The sequence below is a fragment of the Molothrus ater genome, chromosome 2 (genome assembly GCF_012460135.2).
Source record: "Molothrus ater isolate BHLD 08-10-18 breed brown headed cowbird chromosome 2, BPBGC_Mater_1.1, whole genome shotgun sequence".
NCBI classification, from domain to species: Eukaryota; Metazoa; Chordata; class Aves; order Passeriformes; family Icteridae; genus Molothrus; species Molothrus ater.
In genome coordinates this window covers 84,693,557-84,709,856 of record NC_050479.2, presented here as the reverse complement: position 1 = coordinate 84,709,856, position 16,300 = coordinate 84,693,557, and positions in this window count along the sequence as shown.

Sequence of the window (16,300 nt, the reverse complement as noted above, 5' to 3'; positions counted from 1 at the left end):
AAAAAAATTCTGTCTTGTGGAGACTATGATGATTTTGGTCTGGAGAAAAAGATGTCTTCCAGAGAGCAGCCCTATTTACCTTTGCAATGTGAATACACTAAAGCTTTCAGCTCTTTCCTGTGGCCATTTTTTTTCCTGCTGAGATCAGAAAGTAAGGAAAACCTTCAGTATGATAGGAAAAGGGAAAAAATTCCAAACAAAGATATTATAGGGAAATTCTCTTGCTTAGTTTTAAAAAGACAGTTTGTACACTTTCTGTCAAAAAAAGATTAAAATTGAGATAACTTCAGAAGTTCCATGAAAAAGAATGTTTTAATCAATCTTTACCTTTATATATTTAGCTGCCTTCCAGGAAATATGTATATAACATGTGTAGTTTCAGTTGCCTGTTTACGCTTTTTTAAAAAGTATCTTACTGTTCAGTTTCAGGTGGGAACACTGAAACCAGCTTGCTGGACAGTGACAAAATAGAGTACATCCTTACTGGACTTCAGACAAAGTACCTGAAAACATCACAGAATGTTTGTTATGACTCCTGGTAGGAAATTCTGAGGGCTGAGGACTTCCAAGGCAACATCATCTCATGTCCTCTGCTGTCTTTCTGCCCACAGAAAGGTCTAAACAGGAGACTCTTTCAGGCCTTCATTTGTAAAGCGATGGGATGTCAAATGCCATTCTTATTTTGGAGGCTCTGCTGTAGCTCTCCCTTAGACGAGCACAATATGAGATCAACTGCAGCCTGTCAGTTCATTTTAGTACTTAATGTCAAGAGCTTATACAGTGTTTTTCATGTCTAGTTCCATGTATAATTATTCAGGCTTTCACTGTGCCTATAATACAGAAAAAGAAATATTACATATTTATCTCTCCTTCACCATAGTACTGTAGAATCATGGAATGATTTGGGTTGGAGAGGACCTTAAAGATCATTTAGTTACAAATCCTTGCCATGGGCTGGAACATATTCCACTTCACCGCGTTACTCAGAGCCCCACCAAATTGGCCTTGAACACTTCCAGGGATGGGACATCCACAACTGCTCTGGACAATACGTATGCATTGCAGTGTTTTAAGTTACATCAGTCCACAAAACGTTTTTTCCTTTCCTTCTTTCTTTGAGAACACAGGAGATAATGTTTAAGCTTCCCACCTTTTTAAGTTGAAGGAATGTGAAAATTTAGGGCAGATATTTGTTCCCATCACAGGCTTCCCTCTCAGCATGCAGTAATGTGAAACCAAACACTCATTTGGCTATAAATCCATTCGTAGGATTTGCAAAAATAATTCTCCTGAGCAAATGTATGGAAAGCTCAAGATGGCTTAAATTGAAACCTAAATTATTCTCTGTTAACATTAGTATTCCTCTAAGAAATACATCTGCCAGCTTAGCCTGTGTGTGTGGGAAATGAAACCTGAAGACCAGCACCAACAGTCTCACTCAGCTGCTCTGCTCCTTCACTTCCTAAGCAGACTGTCAAGACACCTCAGCATCAGACACAGGATCTGAATCTAAGGCAGATAGGTAAATCTCTATTCCAGTTGTCAATGCCAGTAGAGAAAGACAGAAGGAAAAAAAATATGGAAAGAAGGCATAAAAATATTCACAGAACAGAATCATAGGCTGGTTTGGGTTGGAAGGGACATTAAAGATGATCTAGCTCCACCCCCCTGCCATGGGCAGGGATGACACCCTCTAGAACAAGTATCTTAGGGTTCCATCCAACCTTACCTTGAACATTCTCAGGGATATGCCGTTACAACAAGAACTTATCCTGATTAAACATGAACTTATCCCTCTGACCACCTGTTTTATGTTTAAGCTTTTTTTGGCAAGCGTGAAAGAAAGAATAGTATTCCAAATTTCCTATATAAAACTTTGACACTGTGTATACTAAAATAATTTAAAACAAGAAGGAAGGAGTTTAAATCCTGAAGGCTTCCGATGGAAGACATCTGAATTCTGTCTCAGCCAGCTCTGAGTGCCACTACACTAAAAGGAACAAGGGAAAATATTGTTTAGTTCTAGCACCCAATCTAAGAATTTAGTTGCAGAGAAATCTAGAGATATTCATGCTGTGCCTGGCAAGACAGGTACAGCATGTTCCTGTTCTTGCGAGCTGGATTAATGAAGAAGACACAGAGAAAGAACAAATCTTCATAGAGAGGTAAATAATTCTTGTGCTGATATTCTAAGTTATAATTGAACCTGGACAAGAGGATAAAATAGAGTTTACAAATCCACAGAAGTAAGGTGGAATTATCTTATGTAATGAGTTGATGACTAATGCATAAAATTTTACAGTGTGATTCATCTAATCATTGGATATGCATGTTTACAATAGGTCAGAAAAATTCCCCTGAAGAGCAAAGTTTTCTCCAGACATGATAAATATAACCTAATGGGATTACCACAGATGTAATAATCTCCAGGAAATATAATGAAGACTGTCATTGTATCTGCACTGCAAAATTATTTACAAGTTTGGTTTACAAGTATTTGGGGAATATTTTCTTCACTTTCCAAAAATCTTATTAGATTCCTTAAGAACAATTTTATTTGTGGATTCATTGAATAAAACTCCTCAAAAATCTAAATAAAATATATTTGGGTTTGTGAATGAAAAATAAGTACCAATTACTTCACAAATTTAAAGTAGATTCATTTAAAATAAGAAAATACCTATCTAAATTATGAGAGGACATAGACTACATGATCCAGCACCATGAAAAACAAAGACAAAAATATTCCTCCTAACTACTATTGCAAGCACTCTAAAGACACATTAAGGAAATATGAAAGAGCATGCAGTTCGTTTCAGAACAGCCATGAAATTCTTTCTTTTCTTGTTCTTTTTTTTCCTTAGTAACAAAAAATAATACTCCAGGTCATATTCAGGTGAACAGTAGCATCAGATAATAACCACAACCCCTAATACTTTTGGACTATCCTGGACATTGCATGGACCATTCCTATTTTCCTGTCCCTTTCCTTCCTCACACAATAGGAATCCCAATGACAACTGCTGGATTTATCAAGGATATATTCACCCAATATATTCACCCAGGCAGCAGCAGGAAGGTGATTATAAATCAAAGCATCTTCTGACAAGGCAGAACACACATTGGCAAAAGAAATAAAGGAAGTTCTAATGCTGCAAAAGGAAGCAGATGTGTACATTGCTGTGACAGCAGAGAAATCAACTGCCTATAGATATTGCTACATCACACAGCAGTCAAAGAGGCTCAGTGGCTGGATTGACCTTGACCCAGAGGAGTCTGGGTTAACATCAGCTGCAGCAGGGTCTAAGCTTGCAGATTTTCTTTGAAACACCACTGCTGCTCTTGGGGTGTTACAAGTGAACATTGGTGTGAAGTATTTCTGAGGAAATGACAGCTGAAGGTTGTCTGATAGCTGTCAGAGGGTTCAGGACCCCTCCTGACTTGCAGACAGGCAGCAAGACTATGATCAGCTGTTCATTTTTCCCAGAACGTCCCTCCGGCTCAGCAGGCTCAGACCCCTTCTCACAGCTGGTGTCTACAAAACAGAGAGTAGAATTGGGATTTCTCTGCCAGCTCTTTCCCTCACCTCTATACAAGTCAGAGTCACAGCAAGCACAAAGTCACAGCTCTGAATAAGTATCTTGGGGTGTTTCAGTTGAGATTTTTCTACCCAAGGGCCCCTGTGTCAGCAGGGGCAGTATAAGGGGATAGTGCCTTTATTGGAAGCATCAGCATTGCCCCTGGCAAGCTTGAGACATGTAGAAAGGTGTTCTTGTAGGATGCTGCAGGTGTATTTATTGGTAGTTCAATACCTGAGTACTGATTCTTCATACCTGGTGTGCAAATCTACAAGGTTAAGAGGTGACAGAGGTGTTCTGTACAGTTGGGGAAGAGATGCAGATGTTTTAGCGTGCCTAAACGTGATCAAATGAACTACACAGAGGGAATGCCTCTTTCCTTCCACTTTGTGCATGGAGCCAAATGTGACCACATTGCAGAGGTCTAAAATATTACTGCATATATCCCATATCAGCACTTTTTTAAAGAAGGGCTCCCGATTTTTTTTTTCCTAAATTAAATGAAAATATAAACCTGGCACTACTACTTATGTTACTTTATTTTCTTTCTAGTGGGTTTCATTTTCTGAAATGCAAATTCAAATGAATTTATGCCATTAGTTCTTTAAATATATTTGTGGAAAGTAATTATTCATTGTTAATACAACACATATATGATTGCTCTTTTGTTTAAATTAGATTTAAAATTATTTGCTAACAGAGTGATTGCACAATTTTTCTGGCTAATGGCCTTAAACAACACAGGTTTCTGCTTCAAGGGACAAAATCGCAGGCAGTTAAATTCAAGACAGCAGAAAAGATGGATATCTTCCTTCAAAATAGGGTCAAAGGAAAATGTATAAGCACTAGTTAATGTACTACTGATTAACATTAGGACTTGTATTGAATTTGTGCTGAAACCATGTGTACTGGATTACTGCAGCAAGGTTTTGGTAGGAGGGGGACCGAAAAGAGTGGCTGGTGTGAGAAGCTGCCAGAAACTTCCCCTGGATTTAATGTAACCAGTGCCACGTGCCCCAAGACAGAGCCTCTGCTATCCAAGGATGGGTCCAACAGTGACTGCAGTAATGCCCCAGGGATAAAATGTTAAAGTCAAACATTGGAAGCATTCAATAGAAAGAACCAGGGACAGGTCACTCAGGACAAACAGTCCGATCAAATGTGCATGGGTGGGGTTAGGAAACTATGGTGAGGGATTTTCAGGGCAACAAGCAGGGCTTTTTCAGGAACAGAGGGAAAGGGAATTACATATGACTGTGGCATGGGGCCTGGTGGCCTCCCATTGCTGAGGCCCAATGTCATTACAAGGGCACTGCAGACTGTCTTTGTAGAGGTAGCAATCAAAACTTCCTGAGGATGGAAAAAAGTGAATTTATCTGGGAAGCAGATTCAAGACAAAAGTAATTTCTGACGTTGAATCCTAATCCATTCCATGATACCAGGAGCTATGAATTTGCAAAATGCTGAGTAGGCATTACAAAAATTTTGAGTATATTTTTTGATGTGACTCAGTATATTTTGTTGAGATATTCTTAAACACTTCTGAAGCTTTGCTTAGAAAGAGAACAAGCAACCCAGAGAAGTTCCCACAGATTGTCATCAAGCTGCTTTCTCAACATGGTTCAAAGACAGAAAAAAAGGAGAACATATCATATGACATACGCTAAACAAACACTTTATGCCTAGAAGTTAAAAAAATAATTGTAGTCACCAGGTATTTTCATGCTTCAGAAGAGACTGCAAGAGACTGAAACAGCTTACTTTTGTTGAGAAAACTAGTCATCTTTATAAGATTGCTCCAATAAATAAAGTCAATAAATTGGTGGATTTTCACAGCTTCTGAATGGAATAAGAAAATTATAAATATTTGCCCTAAGAAATTGTATTTTTGTATTTATATTAGGTTGTTTGTTGCCCTACCCTTTCTTTTCCTCTAGAAACCAATTTTTTTCAGTTAATCACAAAATATATTCCCAGAAGTAGTGCTAAAGGCTGGTTCTTTCCTATATGTGTTCAAACTCACTTGAAAAAAATGCCATTTCTAGTGATTTTTTCTTATTATTTTTCAGTTTGTCCTAGATATTATGGTGCATGACACTAAAGCAGCATGTTTCTTTTAAATTTAAATTACAATTCAGAAAATATGTTCAACATATTTTAGCAACTAACAACCTAATCTGGACCTGATCATTGCATAATGGAAGGAATTAGTATTTAGCATGTCTGCTTTTCTCCTAACAGAATTAGGCATTGCAAAATAAAGAATGAAAATTTACCTGGTACAAGGCTCATTTATAATGTAAGTGACAATAACATATATTTTTCTTCTCACCTTCTGCCTTTGATATAAAAGAAAACAGAGGTGAATGAATGAGGCAAAGAAGATGCAGCGTGCATCAGCTTACATTCTGTTGTGTGTACTTAGTGAATTGCTCAGGGAATAAGCCTGCTTATTTATATAAGAATACTACAGAATAAGAAACCATCATGACCAAAGTTCAAAGATAGTGTCTTCCAATGGTCAAACAAGAAATAACACCAGTGTACTTTTTTCTGCATAAAGTCATGTCTGAAGCTTCTCTTATGAAACACCTGCCCATTTTCTGACATGAGCCCATTTTCTGGCATGCAGGTCACTTGGCATTATTTTCTGAATACAAAGTTATTCTGGTATCACTAATTGTATCATCTTCTGTACTGGAAGTTTGTTATTTTCATGCAATTGAACCTCATTGTTACCAAGGCTTATTGTAGAGTCTTACATAACGAAAGGTTATTTCAGTTAGTGGCAGTCAAGGCTGCTCCTCTGATTGAAGAGCCCTTAATTCCTATTTACTTAGAGTGCCAGCTATTTTCAGCCAGACATTTAGAAACACAAGCCATTCTTAACTCAATGATTGTGTTAGGATCATGAAATAGTGTTTTGAAAGTGCATTGAAAGAATGATAAATTTTCTGTTCAGCTGATTGGGTGATAAAACAGGGCACTCAAAGCAATAAAGTTATGGGATGAAAACATGCTGCAACACTAAAAAGTCCTGTCTTCCACCAAGCTGGAAATTTTAGCTCATGTCATAAATTCTCAAGAGTAGCAAAATCAATTTCAAGATGTTGATTCTGCATATCTGCCATTGTAATCATCTATTGATCAATCTTTTCTTTCCCTTGCAGCTTTTCTGGACCTTCCTTCTGGACCTTCATTTCCAAAATCAAGTATTTTTTTGAGGCTATTTAACTCACAGTTCTATTTATCGTATTTGGAAAACATTTTCTTTTCCAATTTCTCTAAGATGATGTTTGTTTCAGAATGTATTGTCTCGGTAGAAATGTTTCTTGCTGGTTATTTGATAGATTGCTCTGTGATGACACTGACAAAAGCAGTGGGAATGGATATGTCTGACCTTATGCACCAGAATAAAATACCAGAGTATAATACAGGTTATTGGACAAAGCAATTTAGAAATTCGGCAATTAGGAGCAATAAAGAACACTTGGACAGACTAGATAGAGTCCAAACAACAATTTTTCCAGTAGACCTCATCATTCACACTAACAGATTATACCTGAGCCTGAGTCTTTTGGGTGTTGGCTGGGATAGAGTTAATTTTCTTTATCTGGTATGGGGCTGTGCTTTGGATTTGTGTTGAAAACAGTGTTGATATCACAGGCATGTTCATGTGAGCAGTGTCAAGGCCCTTGCTGCTCCTCACCCCATCCCTCCAGCAAGGCGGCTGTGGGTGCAAAAGTAGCCAGGAAAGGACACAGCTGGGTCAGCTGACCCTGACTGACCCAAGGAACATTTCACACCATATGCCATCATGCAAAACATATCAAGTCAGGGTAAGAAGCAGGAAGGAGAGGTAGATGTTCAGATTGATGGTGTTTGTCTTTCCAGATTACCAGTACATGTGATGGAAACCTGTTTTTGTGAGGAAGGCTAAATACCTGAATTCTGGTGGGAATTGGAGAATGATCCCTTGTTTAGCTTTGCTTGTGCATCTCTCTATCTCAACCCATGAGTTTTCTTGCTTTTACTTGCTGATTCTCTCCTCTCTCCCCATTGCAGACAGTGAGCAAGAAACTGTGAGACTGGGTTGCCATCTGGGTTTAAATTACAACAATCTCCATTAAAATTTCTTGCAATTTTAAATTTACCCTGAATTTTTGTATTTCAAGCATTTCTTATTTCAGTACTGTTTCCTACTAAATTGCTTTGTCACTTAGATCAGCAGTGGTCATGTCTATATTAATGGCAGTTGGGGATGAAAGTTTTGAAATATGTCTGAGGAAAAAAAAGAAAAAAAAAGGATTTTATAAAACTGAAGACCATTATATAATGTTATAAGAAAACTATGAATCAGAATAGGTATCTTTCATTTAATCGCAGGCATTAAAAGATAATCAGATAGAAAGTCCAGCCTGATTTTTAACTGGGCAGCTGCAGGTCTTTCTATGGAAAAGGCTAGATCATACTTTTAATTCATAACTAGAGACATGGCTATTGTTAAGGATAAGATTTCAAATTGCCTTTTCTCTTTTGATGTCAATGGAAACCTTGGGGGAATAAAAAGATAATAAGAAAAGGTAAAATATGGCATTTTGCTGTTTTTCAATTGTAGAACTGATCTCAGTGCTAGGAAAGATCTTCATGGTTCTTCAGCCTGGTTGCTTGAAGAACACAGATTATAGAATTTCATGCCCTAAATGGAGACTGGTGATTCTACAGCTTTTTCTGTTGTTATCTGCTTTTGTTCATCACTCTTTTCATGCCTTCTCTACTTTTCTCTTTCCTCCCTTCTGCTACCCCTGTGATTTCTCATTCCATCTACTTATTTCAGACACTACATTAAACAAAAATGATCAGCATTTCAGTAATAAATGATAATATCTGAGTGCAAGTGCCTAACAGAATTAGCACATAAAGGAGAATACAGGGTCAAGGAGAAACATAGATAGTGGGGCCATAGCTCCTGGCTGCTGGTAGACCCAGGATGACAGCATTGAAGTGACTACAATAATTTTCTTAAATTCATCAGGATTGGAGTGTTTTCAATTTATTGATTTTAAAAACTTATTTATTTTAATGTGATGAAAGCTGTCTGTGTTGCTTGAGCCACTGAAAAAGCCCATTTATGTTTAATGACTGACCTTTCTGTTTTGCAATGTTGAATTAGAACAAGTGGATCTTGTGTCCAGCTCTCTGTGACAGAATTGATTAAATTATGTATATCAAAATTTGCCAAGAATCAGATGTATTTTTCCTAAGACATCTTAGCTTCCTCCAGTGATATCAATATCCCCAAACACTAACATATTCCTCAGCAAATAACTTTCTGCTGGAGACACAGTAAATTTTTGACCAAATATATTTATGTAAAACAAACTAGACTGGTTTTTCTTTCTCCTGTTCATTTTTTGGCAATTATATGTCCTATTACATTTAAAGTTCTCTTACTAATGACAAGGGAGGGTTGGTCTCATCCTCTTGTTTGTCCAGAGTACTAGAAATGTACTTGTGTGTCTGGGTCTGTAAGAAAAGTGTAATATTCTTCTAAGAAAGGAGATAGGTTGGTATATAGATAGCTAAATAAAGCAATAAAAATTTTGACTAAAAATTTTTTTAAAAATACTCCAAACGCCAAAAATGGAAAAAAAACCAAAGAACACTTCTCCCTACAAAATCCCAAACCATCACAGCTATATTTTACCTCATCTTCACCTTCCCAAACTACTGACAAAAATCACCTGGCTATATATATATACCTGCCTTTCTTAGCCAGCAAACAGGGTCAAAGCAAGATAGGGGTGATCAGATGCTTAAAAAGCTTCAAATTCAAATCACAGCTTAGAAGATGGCTTTGTTTTGCAAGTTCAGTTTTGTGTAAATAGCCAAGATGTCTTGTTCTCCTTTCAAAGACTGTCATAGAAAAAAAAATAGAGTAAATGGCAACACACAAACCCAGAAACCTCATGCAGGCTACAAGTGCAGTGAGAAGTCTGCAATCTTCTGATACCAAATCAAAGAACATAATTGTGAGAAATGACTGTAATGAGAGTGTGAACACAGAGCACTATGTACAAAAGATACAGGCACCAATAGCTAAATAACAGGATTGGTGCAAACAACCTGGAAATTGCTCCCTGTGTATTTGAGATGATCCCATGTGAGGAGAATGAAAGCCACTGAGACAGGAAAGACATAGCAAAGACAAATAAGAGCAAAATGAGATTATTTTTTCCTTTTAATTGGATAAGTGTGTCTCAGGAAATACAGATACATTCTCCAGGGGTAGGGAAAAAAAAAGAAATATTAAAAAAAAGGAAACACTATGGCAGAAGAAATACAATGGTTACAAATCTTTATGATCCTTAAAACAGCGACCACCACTTGCAATATTTGCCTGTCCTATCCTTAACACTAGAATACTATTTAAACTTAAGTAATTTTGTTGTTTGCTTTCAGAACAGAGGGCACTGTGGAAATATTTTCAATGGTATATATAGCTGTCCAGAACCTAGAAATACTGATGTGGAAAAAAATCAAATAAGAAATCCCCAATTTTTCTGTAAGAGATGGGTTTCCTGTTGGTATCTTCATTCTTATTCTATTTAATGCTGTCTAGAGCTTCCAAGTGTTAAGGAATCTATTCTTAAGTTTTTTGGTTTGTGCTTTTTGTGTTGCTTTTTGTGATTCTATCTGAATAACTCTTTCAAATCCAATTCGTCTATATGTCTTCTCTCTTGACTTTCACAGTTTACCAAAGGATACTTCTTTTTAGGTATTTAAAATGTTTTCTTGATAACATAGTGAACAGGGAATTAACTGGAAATGGAAAGAATAGAAAACTGTGATGAAAACTTTGGTATTTGGTGAAAAAGATACTTAAAATGTGCAAAATCACTAGAGTGGCAGTGAACCTAAGCACTTTTTACTAGTGATGTCAGCAGAAAACCATAAAGTTTCTGTTTGAGCAGCAGAGACACAAATCATCATCAGCTTGCTCTAGTTAGACAACATTAGGCCTACAAATGTGGCAAGGATTTGCTGGAGGACTTAGGATGCAGCCTGACCCTGAAGAACTACCTATAGTCTGAACACCAGGTATCTTCCAGGTGCTTATCTGTGCTGGCAAATTTACTCTGAAACATGTATGGATTTAAAGGTCTGGGTCAACATAACCTCATGTTTGATGTAAATGTGTTCATTACTGCCAAAATCAAGGAAACCAAATTATTTTTATGTTTCTGACTCATTTCAGCCTGTTTGGAAAATGACTGTGAAAAATCAAACAGTTTAACTGTTCAATTGTTAGAAGCTTCCCTGAGATGATTACCTTCCTCCTAAAGAATTTCTAGACAGTTCAGGAACTAGAGTAGGCCAGGGACCATTCCCAGGAGGTAGTCTGCGAGCAGTTTTGGAATACAAAGACACAATTAATATGCTAGAACAGATGTAATTTATTTGATCCTGGTCAAATCCCTTGTTCTTTCCATTTTCCTTCCTGCAAAGTGGAATAACAGGATTCTTTCAACTCTCCAAAATATACAGATGCATCCCTAAGCAGCTGGCTGATACATAGCTGTGAGGGTTGAAATGGGAAAATAAGGGTGATTTGTATCAGTTAAGCATATGGGTTTTCAAATTAACTGCTTTAAAATGCACATTTGAATGCAGGGAAGAGCTAAGCACTTCTGAAGTTTGTATCCTATTTCATGTTTGCCAGTCTTCTAACATCAACAAACACACAGTGACACCAACATTTCTCTCTGTATCAGCTACTTCCACTAACAGAGCTGTGAACCAAGAACTGGAAAGTCTGTGGAAATTTTGGGAGGCACAGAGGAATTCCAAACTTAGCTATGAATGATGGAGAACTATTCACACTTGGCGTGCTGCTGGCTTCTTTGAGGTGTGGGTATCATATTTTCCTAATGAGAATAAAAAAGGACGGGTTGTTTATGAAATAAGCTTGTCCCACATGACCAGGTCTCAACCAGCAGGGCTAAAGATAAACAGCCTGGGCTGAATCCAGACAAAAGAATCCCGCTAAAATGTATTTCCTTAAGGTCTGTTTCACAGCTACCCAACCCTTTCCTGGTGCATGCTACAGGGAAATCCAGAAAAAAAGAGACAGCCCAGAGATACTTCTGGGTATCCCAAACACATGCAACGCAAAATGTCACAAAGGTATAAGCTTGGGTACTTCTGGGTTATCTCTAGATTGTCAGTAATTGTCAATAATTGAAATATCTATTTTAATAAATATGCAAGTTCCCTTGCACATTAGCTATTGCCCATCTGGATATAAGCTTTTGGAAGAGTGGTCCCTTTGATGCTTAGTCCTGATTCCATGACTTTTCTGACCATTTCTGATATTACCTTAATGGCTAGTGGCTAATAAAAGCACACACTATCACCTCTTAACCCACTGAGCAAGAGGCAGTGTGTGATGTTGCTGGCAGCATTTTCCAAATTTATATTGTACACGTTACACATGCATCTGGGTTATTACAAGCTCCCTGTTCTCATCAACAACAGTAATTGCAAGCTATTTCTATAAAGTCCATTGAATTGGTACATTTCAATAGTGCCCCAGAAAGAAGGCTACTCCAACTACTGTATATATTTCTGTGGTTTATGAATCAACTTTATGATTTTAATTTTGGAACTGTTATTAAAGAGACAGATTGCATTTAATAACAATTTTAGTATTGCCTGATGCTCTAACCAGCAAGCAATAAAGCAAGCTAAAATTAAAACAGTAATCCACTGCTAGGAGGCAAACACATACAGAAGGTAGTGGATTGTTGTTCTAACCTTCATAAAATATCAGCAGACACAGTATTTCTGTCACTGTGGTGCTTATTCCCTTGGTTGCAAAAACAAGCTGCATGTACTGGGAGTCATTTTTCCAATTTAAAACAAAACTCCTTTCTGTGGCTCTGTCCTATGCTTAGTTTATCATGAAGACTAGCTGCATGAATTTTGCACATTCAAGTCCATTCATGCCCAAATTGTCTGCTATCTTTACATGTGGTTTTTGCTCACTCTTCAGCAGAAATGCAGAATTTATAACAACAGAATCAATTTCTGAGTTCTTGGTGCCATACATAGGGATTATTTGTCAATCATGAAGGTTCTGAATTAGCACTTCTGAATTGGCCATAACTCAGCATTAATTGATATAGTGGAAGAAAGGTTTTCAGCTAACATTCTATTGTAAACATTACTTAATTCCTCCACCCTTATGCAGGCACTTATTTCCTAGTACATTAGAATGACACCACTGATAATATTTATCTTTACATGGCAAAAAATTTATATTCCTCAAGAGTCTTGGCTCACCTAGAATACATTAGGATTCATGGACCTCTTGTATCAAAACTTTAAGATGAAAACCTCGTGGAAACAGACTCCCTCGAGATTATTCCAGTGCTTCTGTCAGGCCAAGAGTTAGAATTAGGAGGTCTAGTTCACATGATCTTATGCTTGGTTTCATACCAGACCCAAACTGAGCAATGATACAATTTTGGAAAAAAAATTTAATAACCTCCTGAGTGTGGGCAGGGAGTTGGGAATTGGGGAGTTAAAATGGCTGGTGAATGAACATGGGTAAGGACCAAATTCCAAAAGTCAACTTAGTGTTTTGTTTGGAGTGTGAAAATATTTCACAGTATGGATACAGGTCGTTCTGTATGTATTCATTACTGTACAGAGGACGGTCTTTAGAATATTTAAATAGTTAAAATTAAACCCTCCATAAACAGCCTTTAACATGGTGTTGTCCCATTAAAGCCTCAGTCATTCATACATGGAAGTTATAAAAAGGTCAGTTTGTAATTACAAGGGAAAGAAGAAATAAGTCTTGCTAAGTGCTGTATTATGAAGAGTCTAAAAGGTGACTTAAGAAATATAGTTCTCTGTTGTTCCTTAATCCCTATTTGGATCCCTAACCCAAATCCCTATTTGATTAGGGTTCAATAGGGTTCAATCCCTATTGAACCCTAATCATCACTGCCCTGTGAGCAGCTCTGTTCATCACCTAATGCACTACAGAAAGCCTAGAGATCAACTTCCTGTTCAGTGCTACACAGACCTATAGGAAATTAGAACTTTCTAGGTAAGGCACTACTAGATCACTATGGCTGGGGATCACTGCTATGGAGGTAAGGAAACCCTATCTTCCCACTATTTCTATCAGATCAGTACTTCAAGCCTCAGAAGGATTTGGGGTGACAGGGAAACTTGTAATTAAGCAATGCAGCTAAAATTGATCACAGAACCTCCCTTTGTAGTTGGAGAAAAGAATGGCAGAAAGGTGCATCTGAAGTTAATCAGATTCTTCTTGCCTCATTTGTGACTTTGAGCCCTTATTTTATTTAGGAGAGAGATGGTACTTCATAACTGCTGCTTCAATGAAGAGCTCCTAACTGGAGCTGCAATGTTAGGAATGCTTCATGCAAGAAAGAACTTCTTTAAAGCAAGACACTCATCTCCAGTACATGCATATATATTACTTTTAATTTCTCACTTTCTGTTTGCCTATAATAAAATTTCAATTAGAGAAAAAGGGAGAAAGCTTCTGTTTGCATTCATACTCAACTAATTAGTGACAATGAGAAGGGGATGCAAGATAGTTTAATAGGGGTTTTAGCAAAATATTGTTTTCACTCAGTTTGCCTAAGAATGGCAATAATTCTTTAAGTAAATATGAATTATTATACGTGAATCATTTGTGTACAAATTTCTTTGGGAGTCAGGATTAAAATATGTAAATAATCTACATGCCACTCTTCAAAGGAGAGTAACTTGCATTTAGAGAAACTCTTTATTCAATTGGAAATTGAGATGACACAATATAGCACAATAATAGGAACTTGCAGTGCTGCAGTTCCTTAAAATTGAAAGGTATAATAAAAAAAAAGCTTTTGAATTCTTGGGTTGCTTTGGTTTTTCCTGATAACAGTGCATTTTCCTTTGTGTGGGGTGAGCTAGGGTGGCTCTGGTGTCCTGCTTGGCACCCCTCTTGTTCAGGGGCTTGTGCCACTCTCAGGGCAAAGGTAATTTCAAAAAGGAAGAGATAGATCCACTGAAATTACTGGAAGTCCTTTAAATTGGCATCTGTGTGTGCTGGATCAAATCCTATTTGTAGATGAGTGGCTGAGCCATTGCCAAGAAAATCCTGGAATCAATGGGTTGTGGTACAAAGCCAGCTTTGGCAGTGTCTTGAAGAGGTGCATCTTCTGGGGTCAGCAGGTCAGATCTCCATGTGCCAAATTCAGCAGCTGGCAGAATGCACTTGGTTGAATGAATATAGAAAAGTCCAGCAGAATAGCATAGAGAAAATTAGAAAATTGTTGGAGATCCTTAAAAGCAAAGGTTTATGGTTTTCATTCATGTTTTCCAGTAGAGCTGATGAGATGCTTACCAAAAAAAGTCCATACAGAAGGAAAGGAAGGACTGCAATACATAATTATTACTGACTCCAGCAAACATCTCCAAATTGTGCAATAAAGATACATTACACGGAAACTGAAGGGAAATTTTCAGTCAAGCTACTCCAGCAGTCCTGATTGTGCATTCTACTTCCCTGTCTGCCTGTGTGGCGATGTTCATTTCCAAAAGGAACTGGTCTGGAAGGACATGATACAACGTGTCTCTGTCTGATAATTGACCCAGGCTGTACTTCCAGAACCAACAAATGCTTCCAGCTCCAGCACTGTAAATATGACAGTAACATGGCTCTTACCCAACCATGGGCAGTCAATAAAGTGGTGTAGGGAATATCCCTCCCTTTTCAACTACTTTCTGGGCTGGATATGATACCTGCATTAATCAGCTCAATCCACCACCAAGCGCTTCTGTAAATACTTCAGAAAAAAAAAAAAGTGTTCTTCAGTCAGTAAACCACATTGATAGCTTGGACCATGACTGCAACCAGAATCCTTTAAATTACAGATGGATGCACACATATTCAGTGCTAAATTAAATCAGCACACTGAAAGATACTTCCCTAGTAATTGCAGTAGAGTACCAGTAAAATATTGGGTTGGGTAGTTTGTCTATTTTTGGAGTCACCATTATAAATATGTTTCTTTTAATTTTCCGGCAGATTTATACAGAATTTGTTGCAGACATCATATACATGAAATGAAAACATGAAATGTGTACTTTAGGACTTGAAATGGTAAAAATACTACAGTTTTTAGATGGACAGCTCAGTGATGTTGATTTGATAAAGGAGACATACAATACTTGAGAGTTTCAAAGAACCCTGAGAAAAAGAGCCAATCATTTCCAGAAATCTGGATCCTTAAGCCTTAAAATTCTATCATTGTCTCTGCATAGACTCAAAATGTAAAAAATAGATGCCCTGCAGGTCATGTACAACTTTTCAGCTCCAGGGTTGTATCTCTTACGCTGCTGGAGAAAACAAAGTAAAAGAGTCAAATAGAAGTTATAAAAGAAGTCAAAACACCCTGCAGAAAAAACCCAAACATACGAATAACTAAGGTGCAGACTATAAAAAATGATAAATACAGTGTACCAGGAAGACAAGCAGGGAAAACACAACAGTCATGAAAACTTCTAGGAGAATCACTGGAGACAAACCTGAGATGACAATACATGTCATGTTGCTCTATTCCCAGTTACAGCTAGGAGATTTGAAGAGCTCTTTGGAGCAAATAGAGGTCTTGATAAGACCTCTCCCTTCTGTCCTC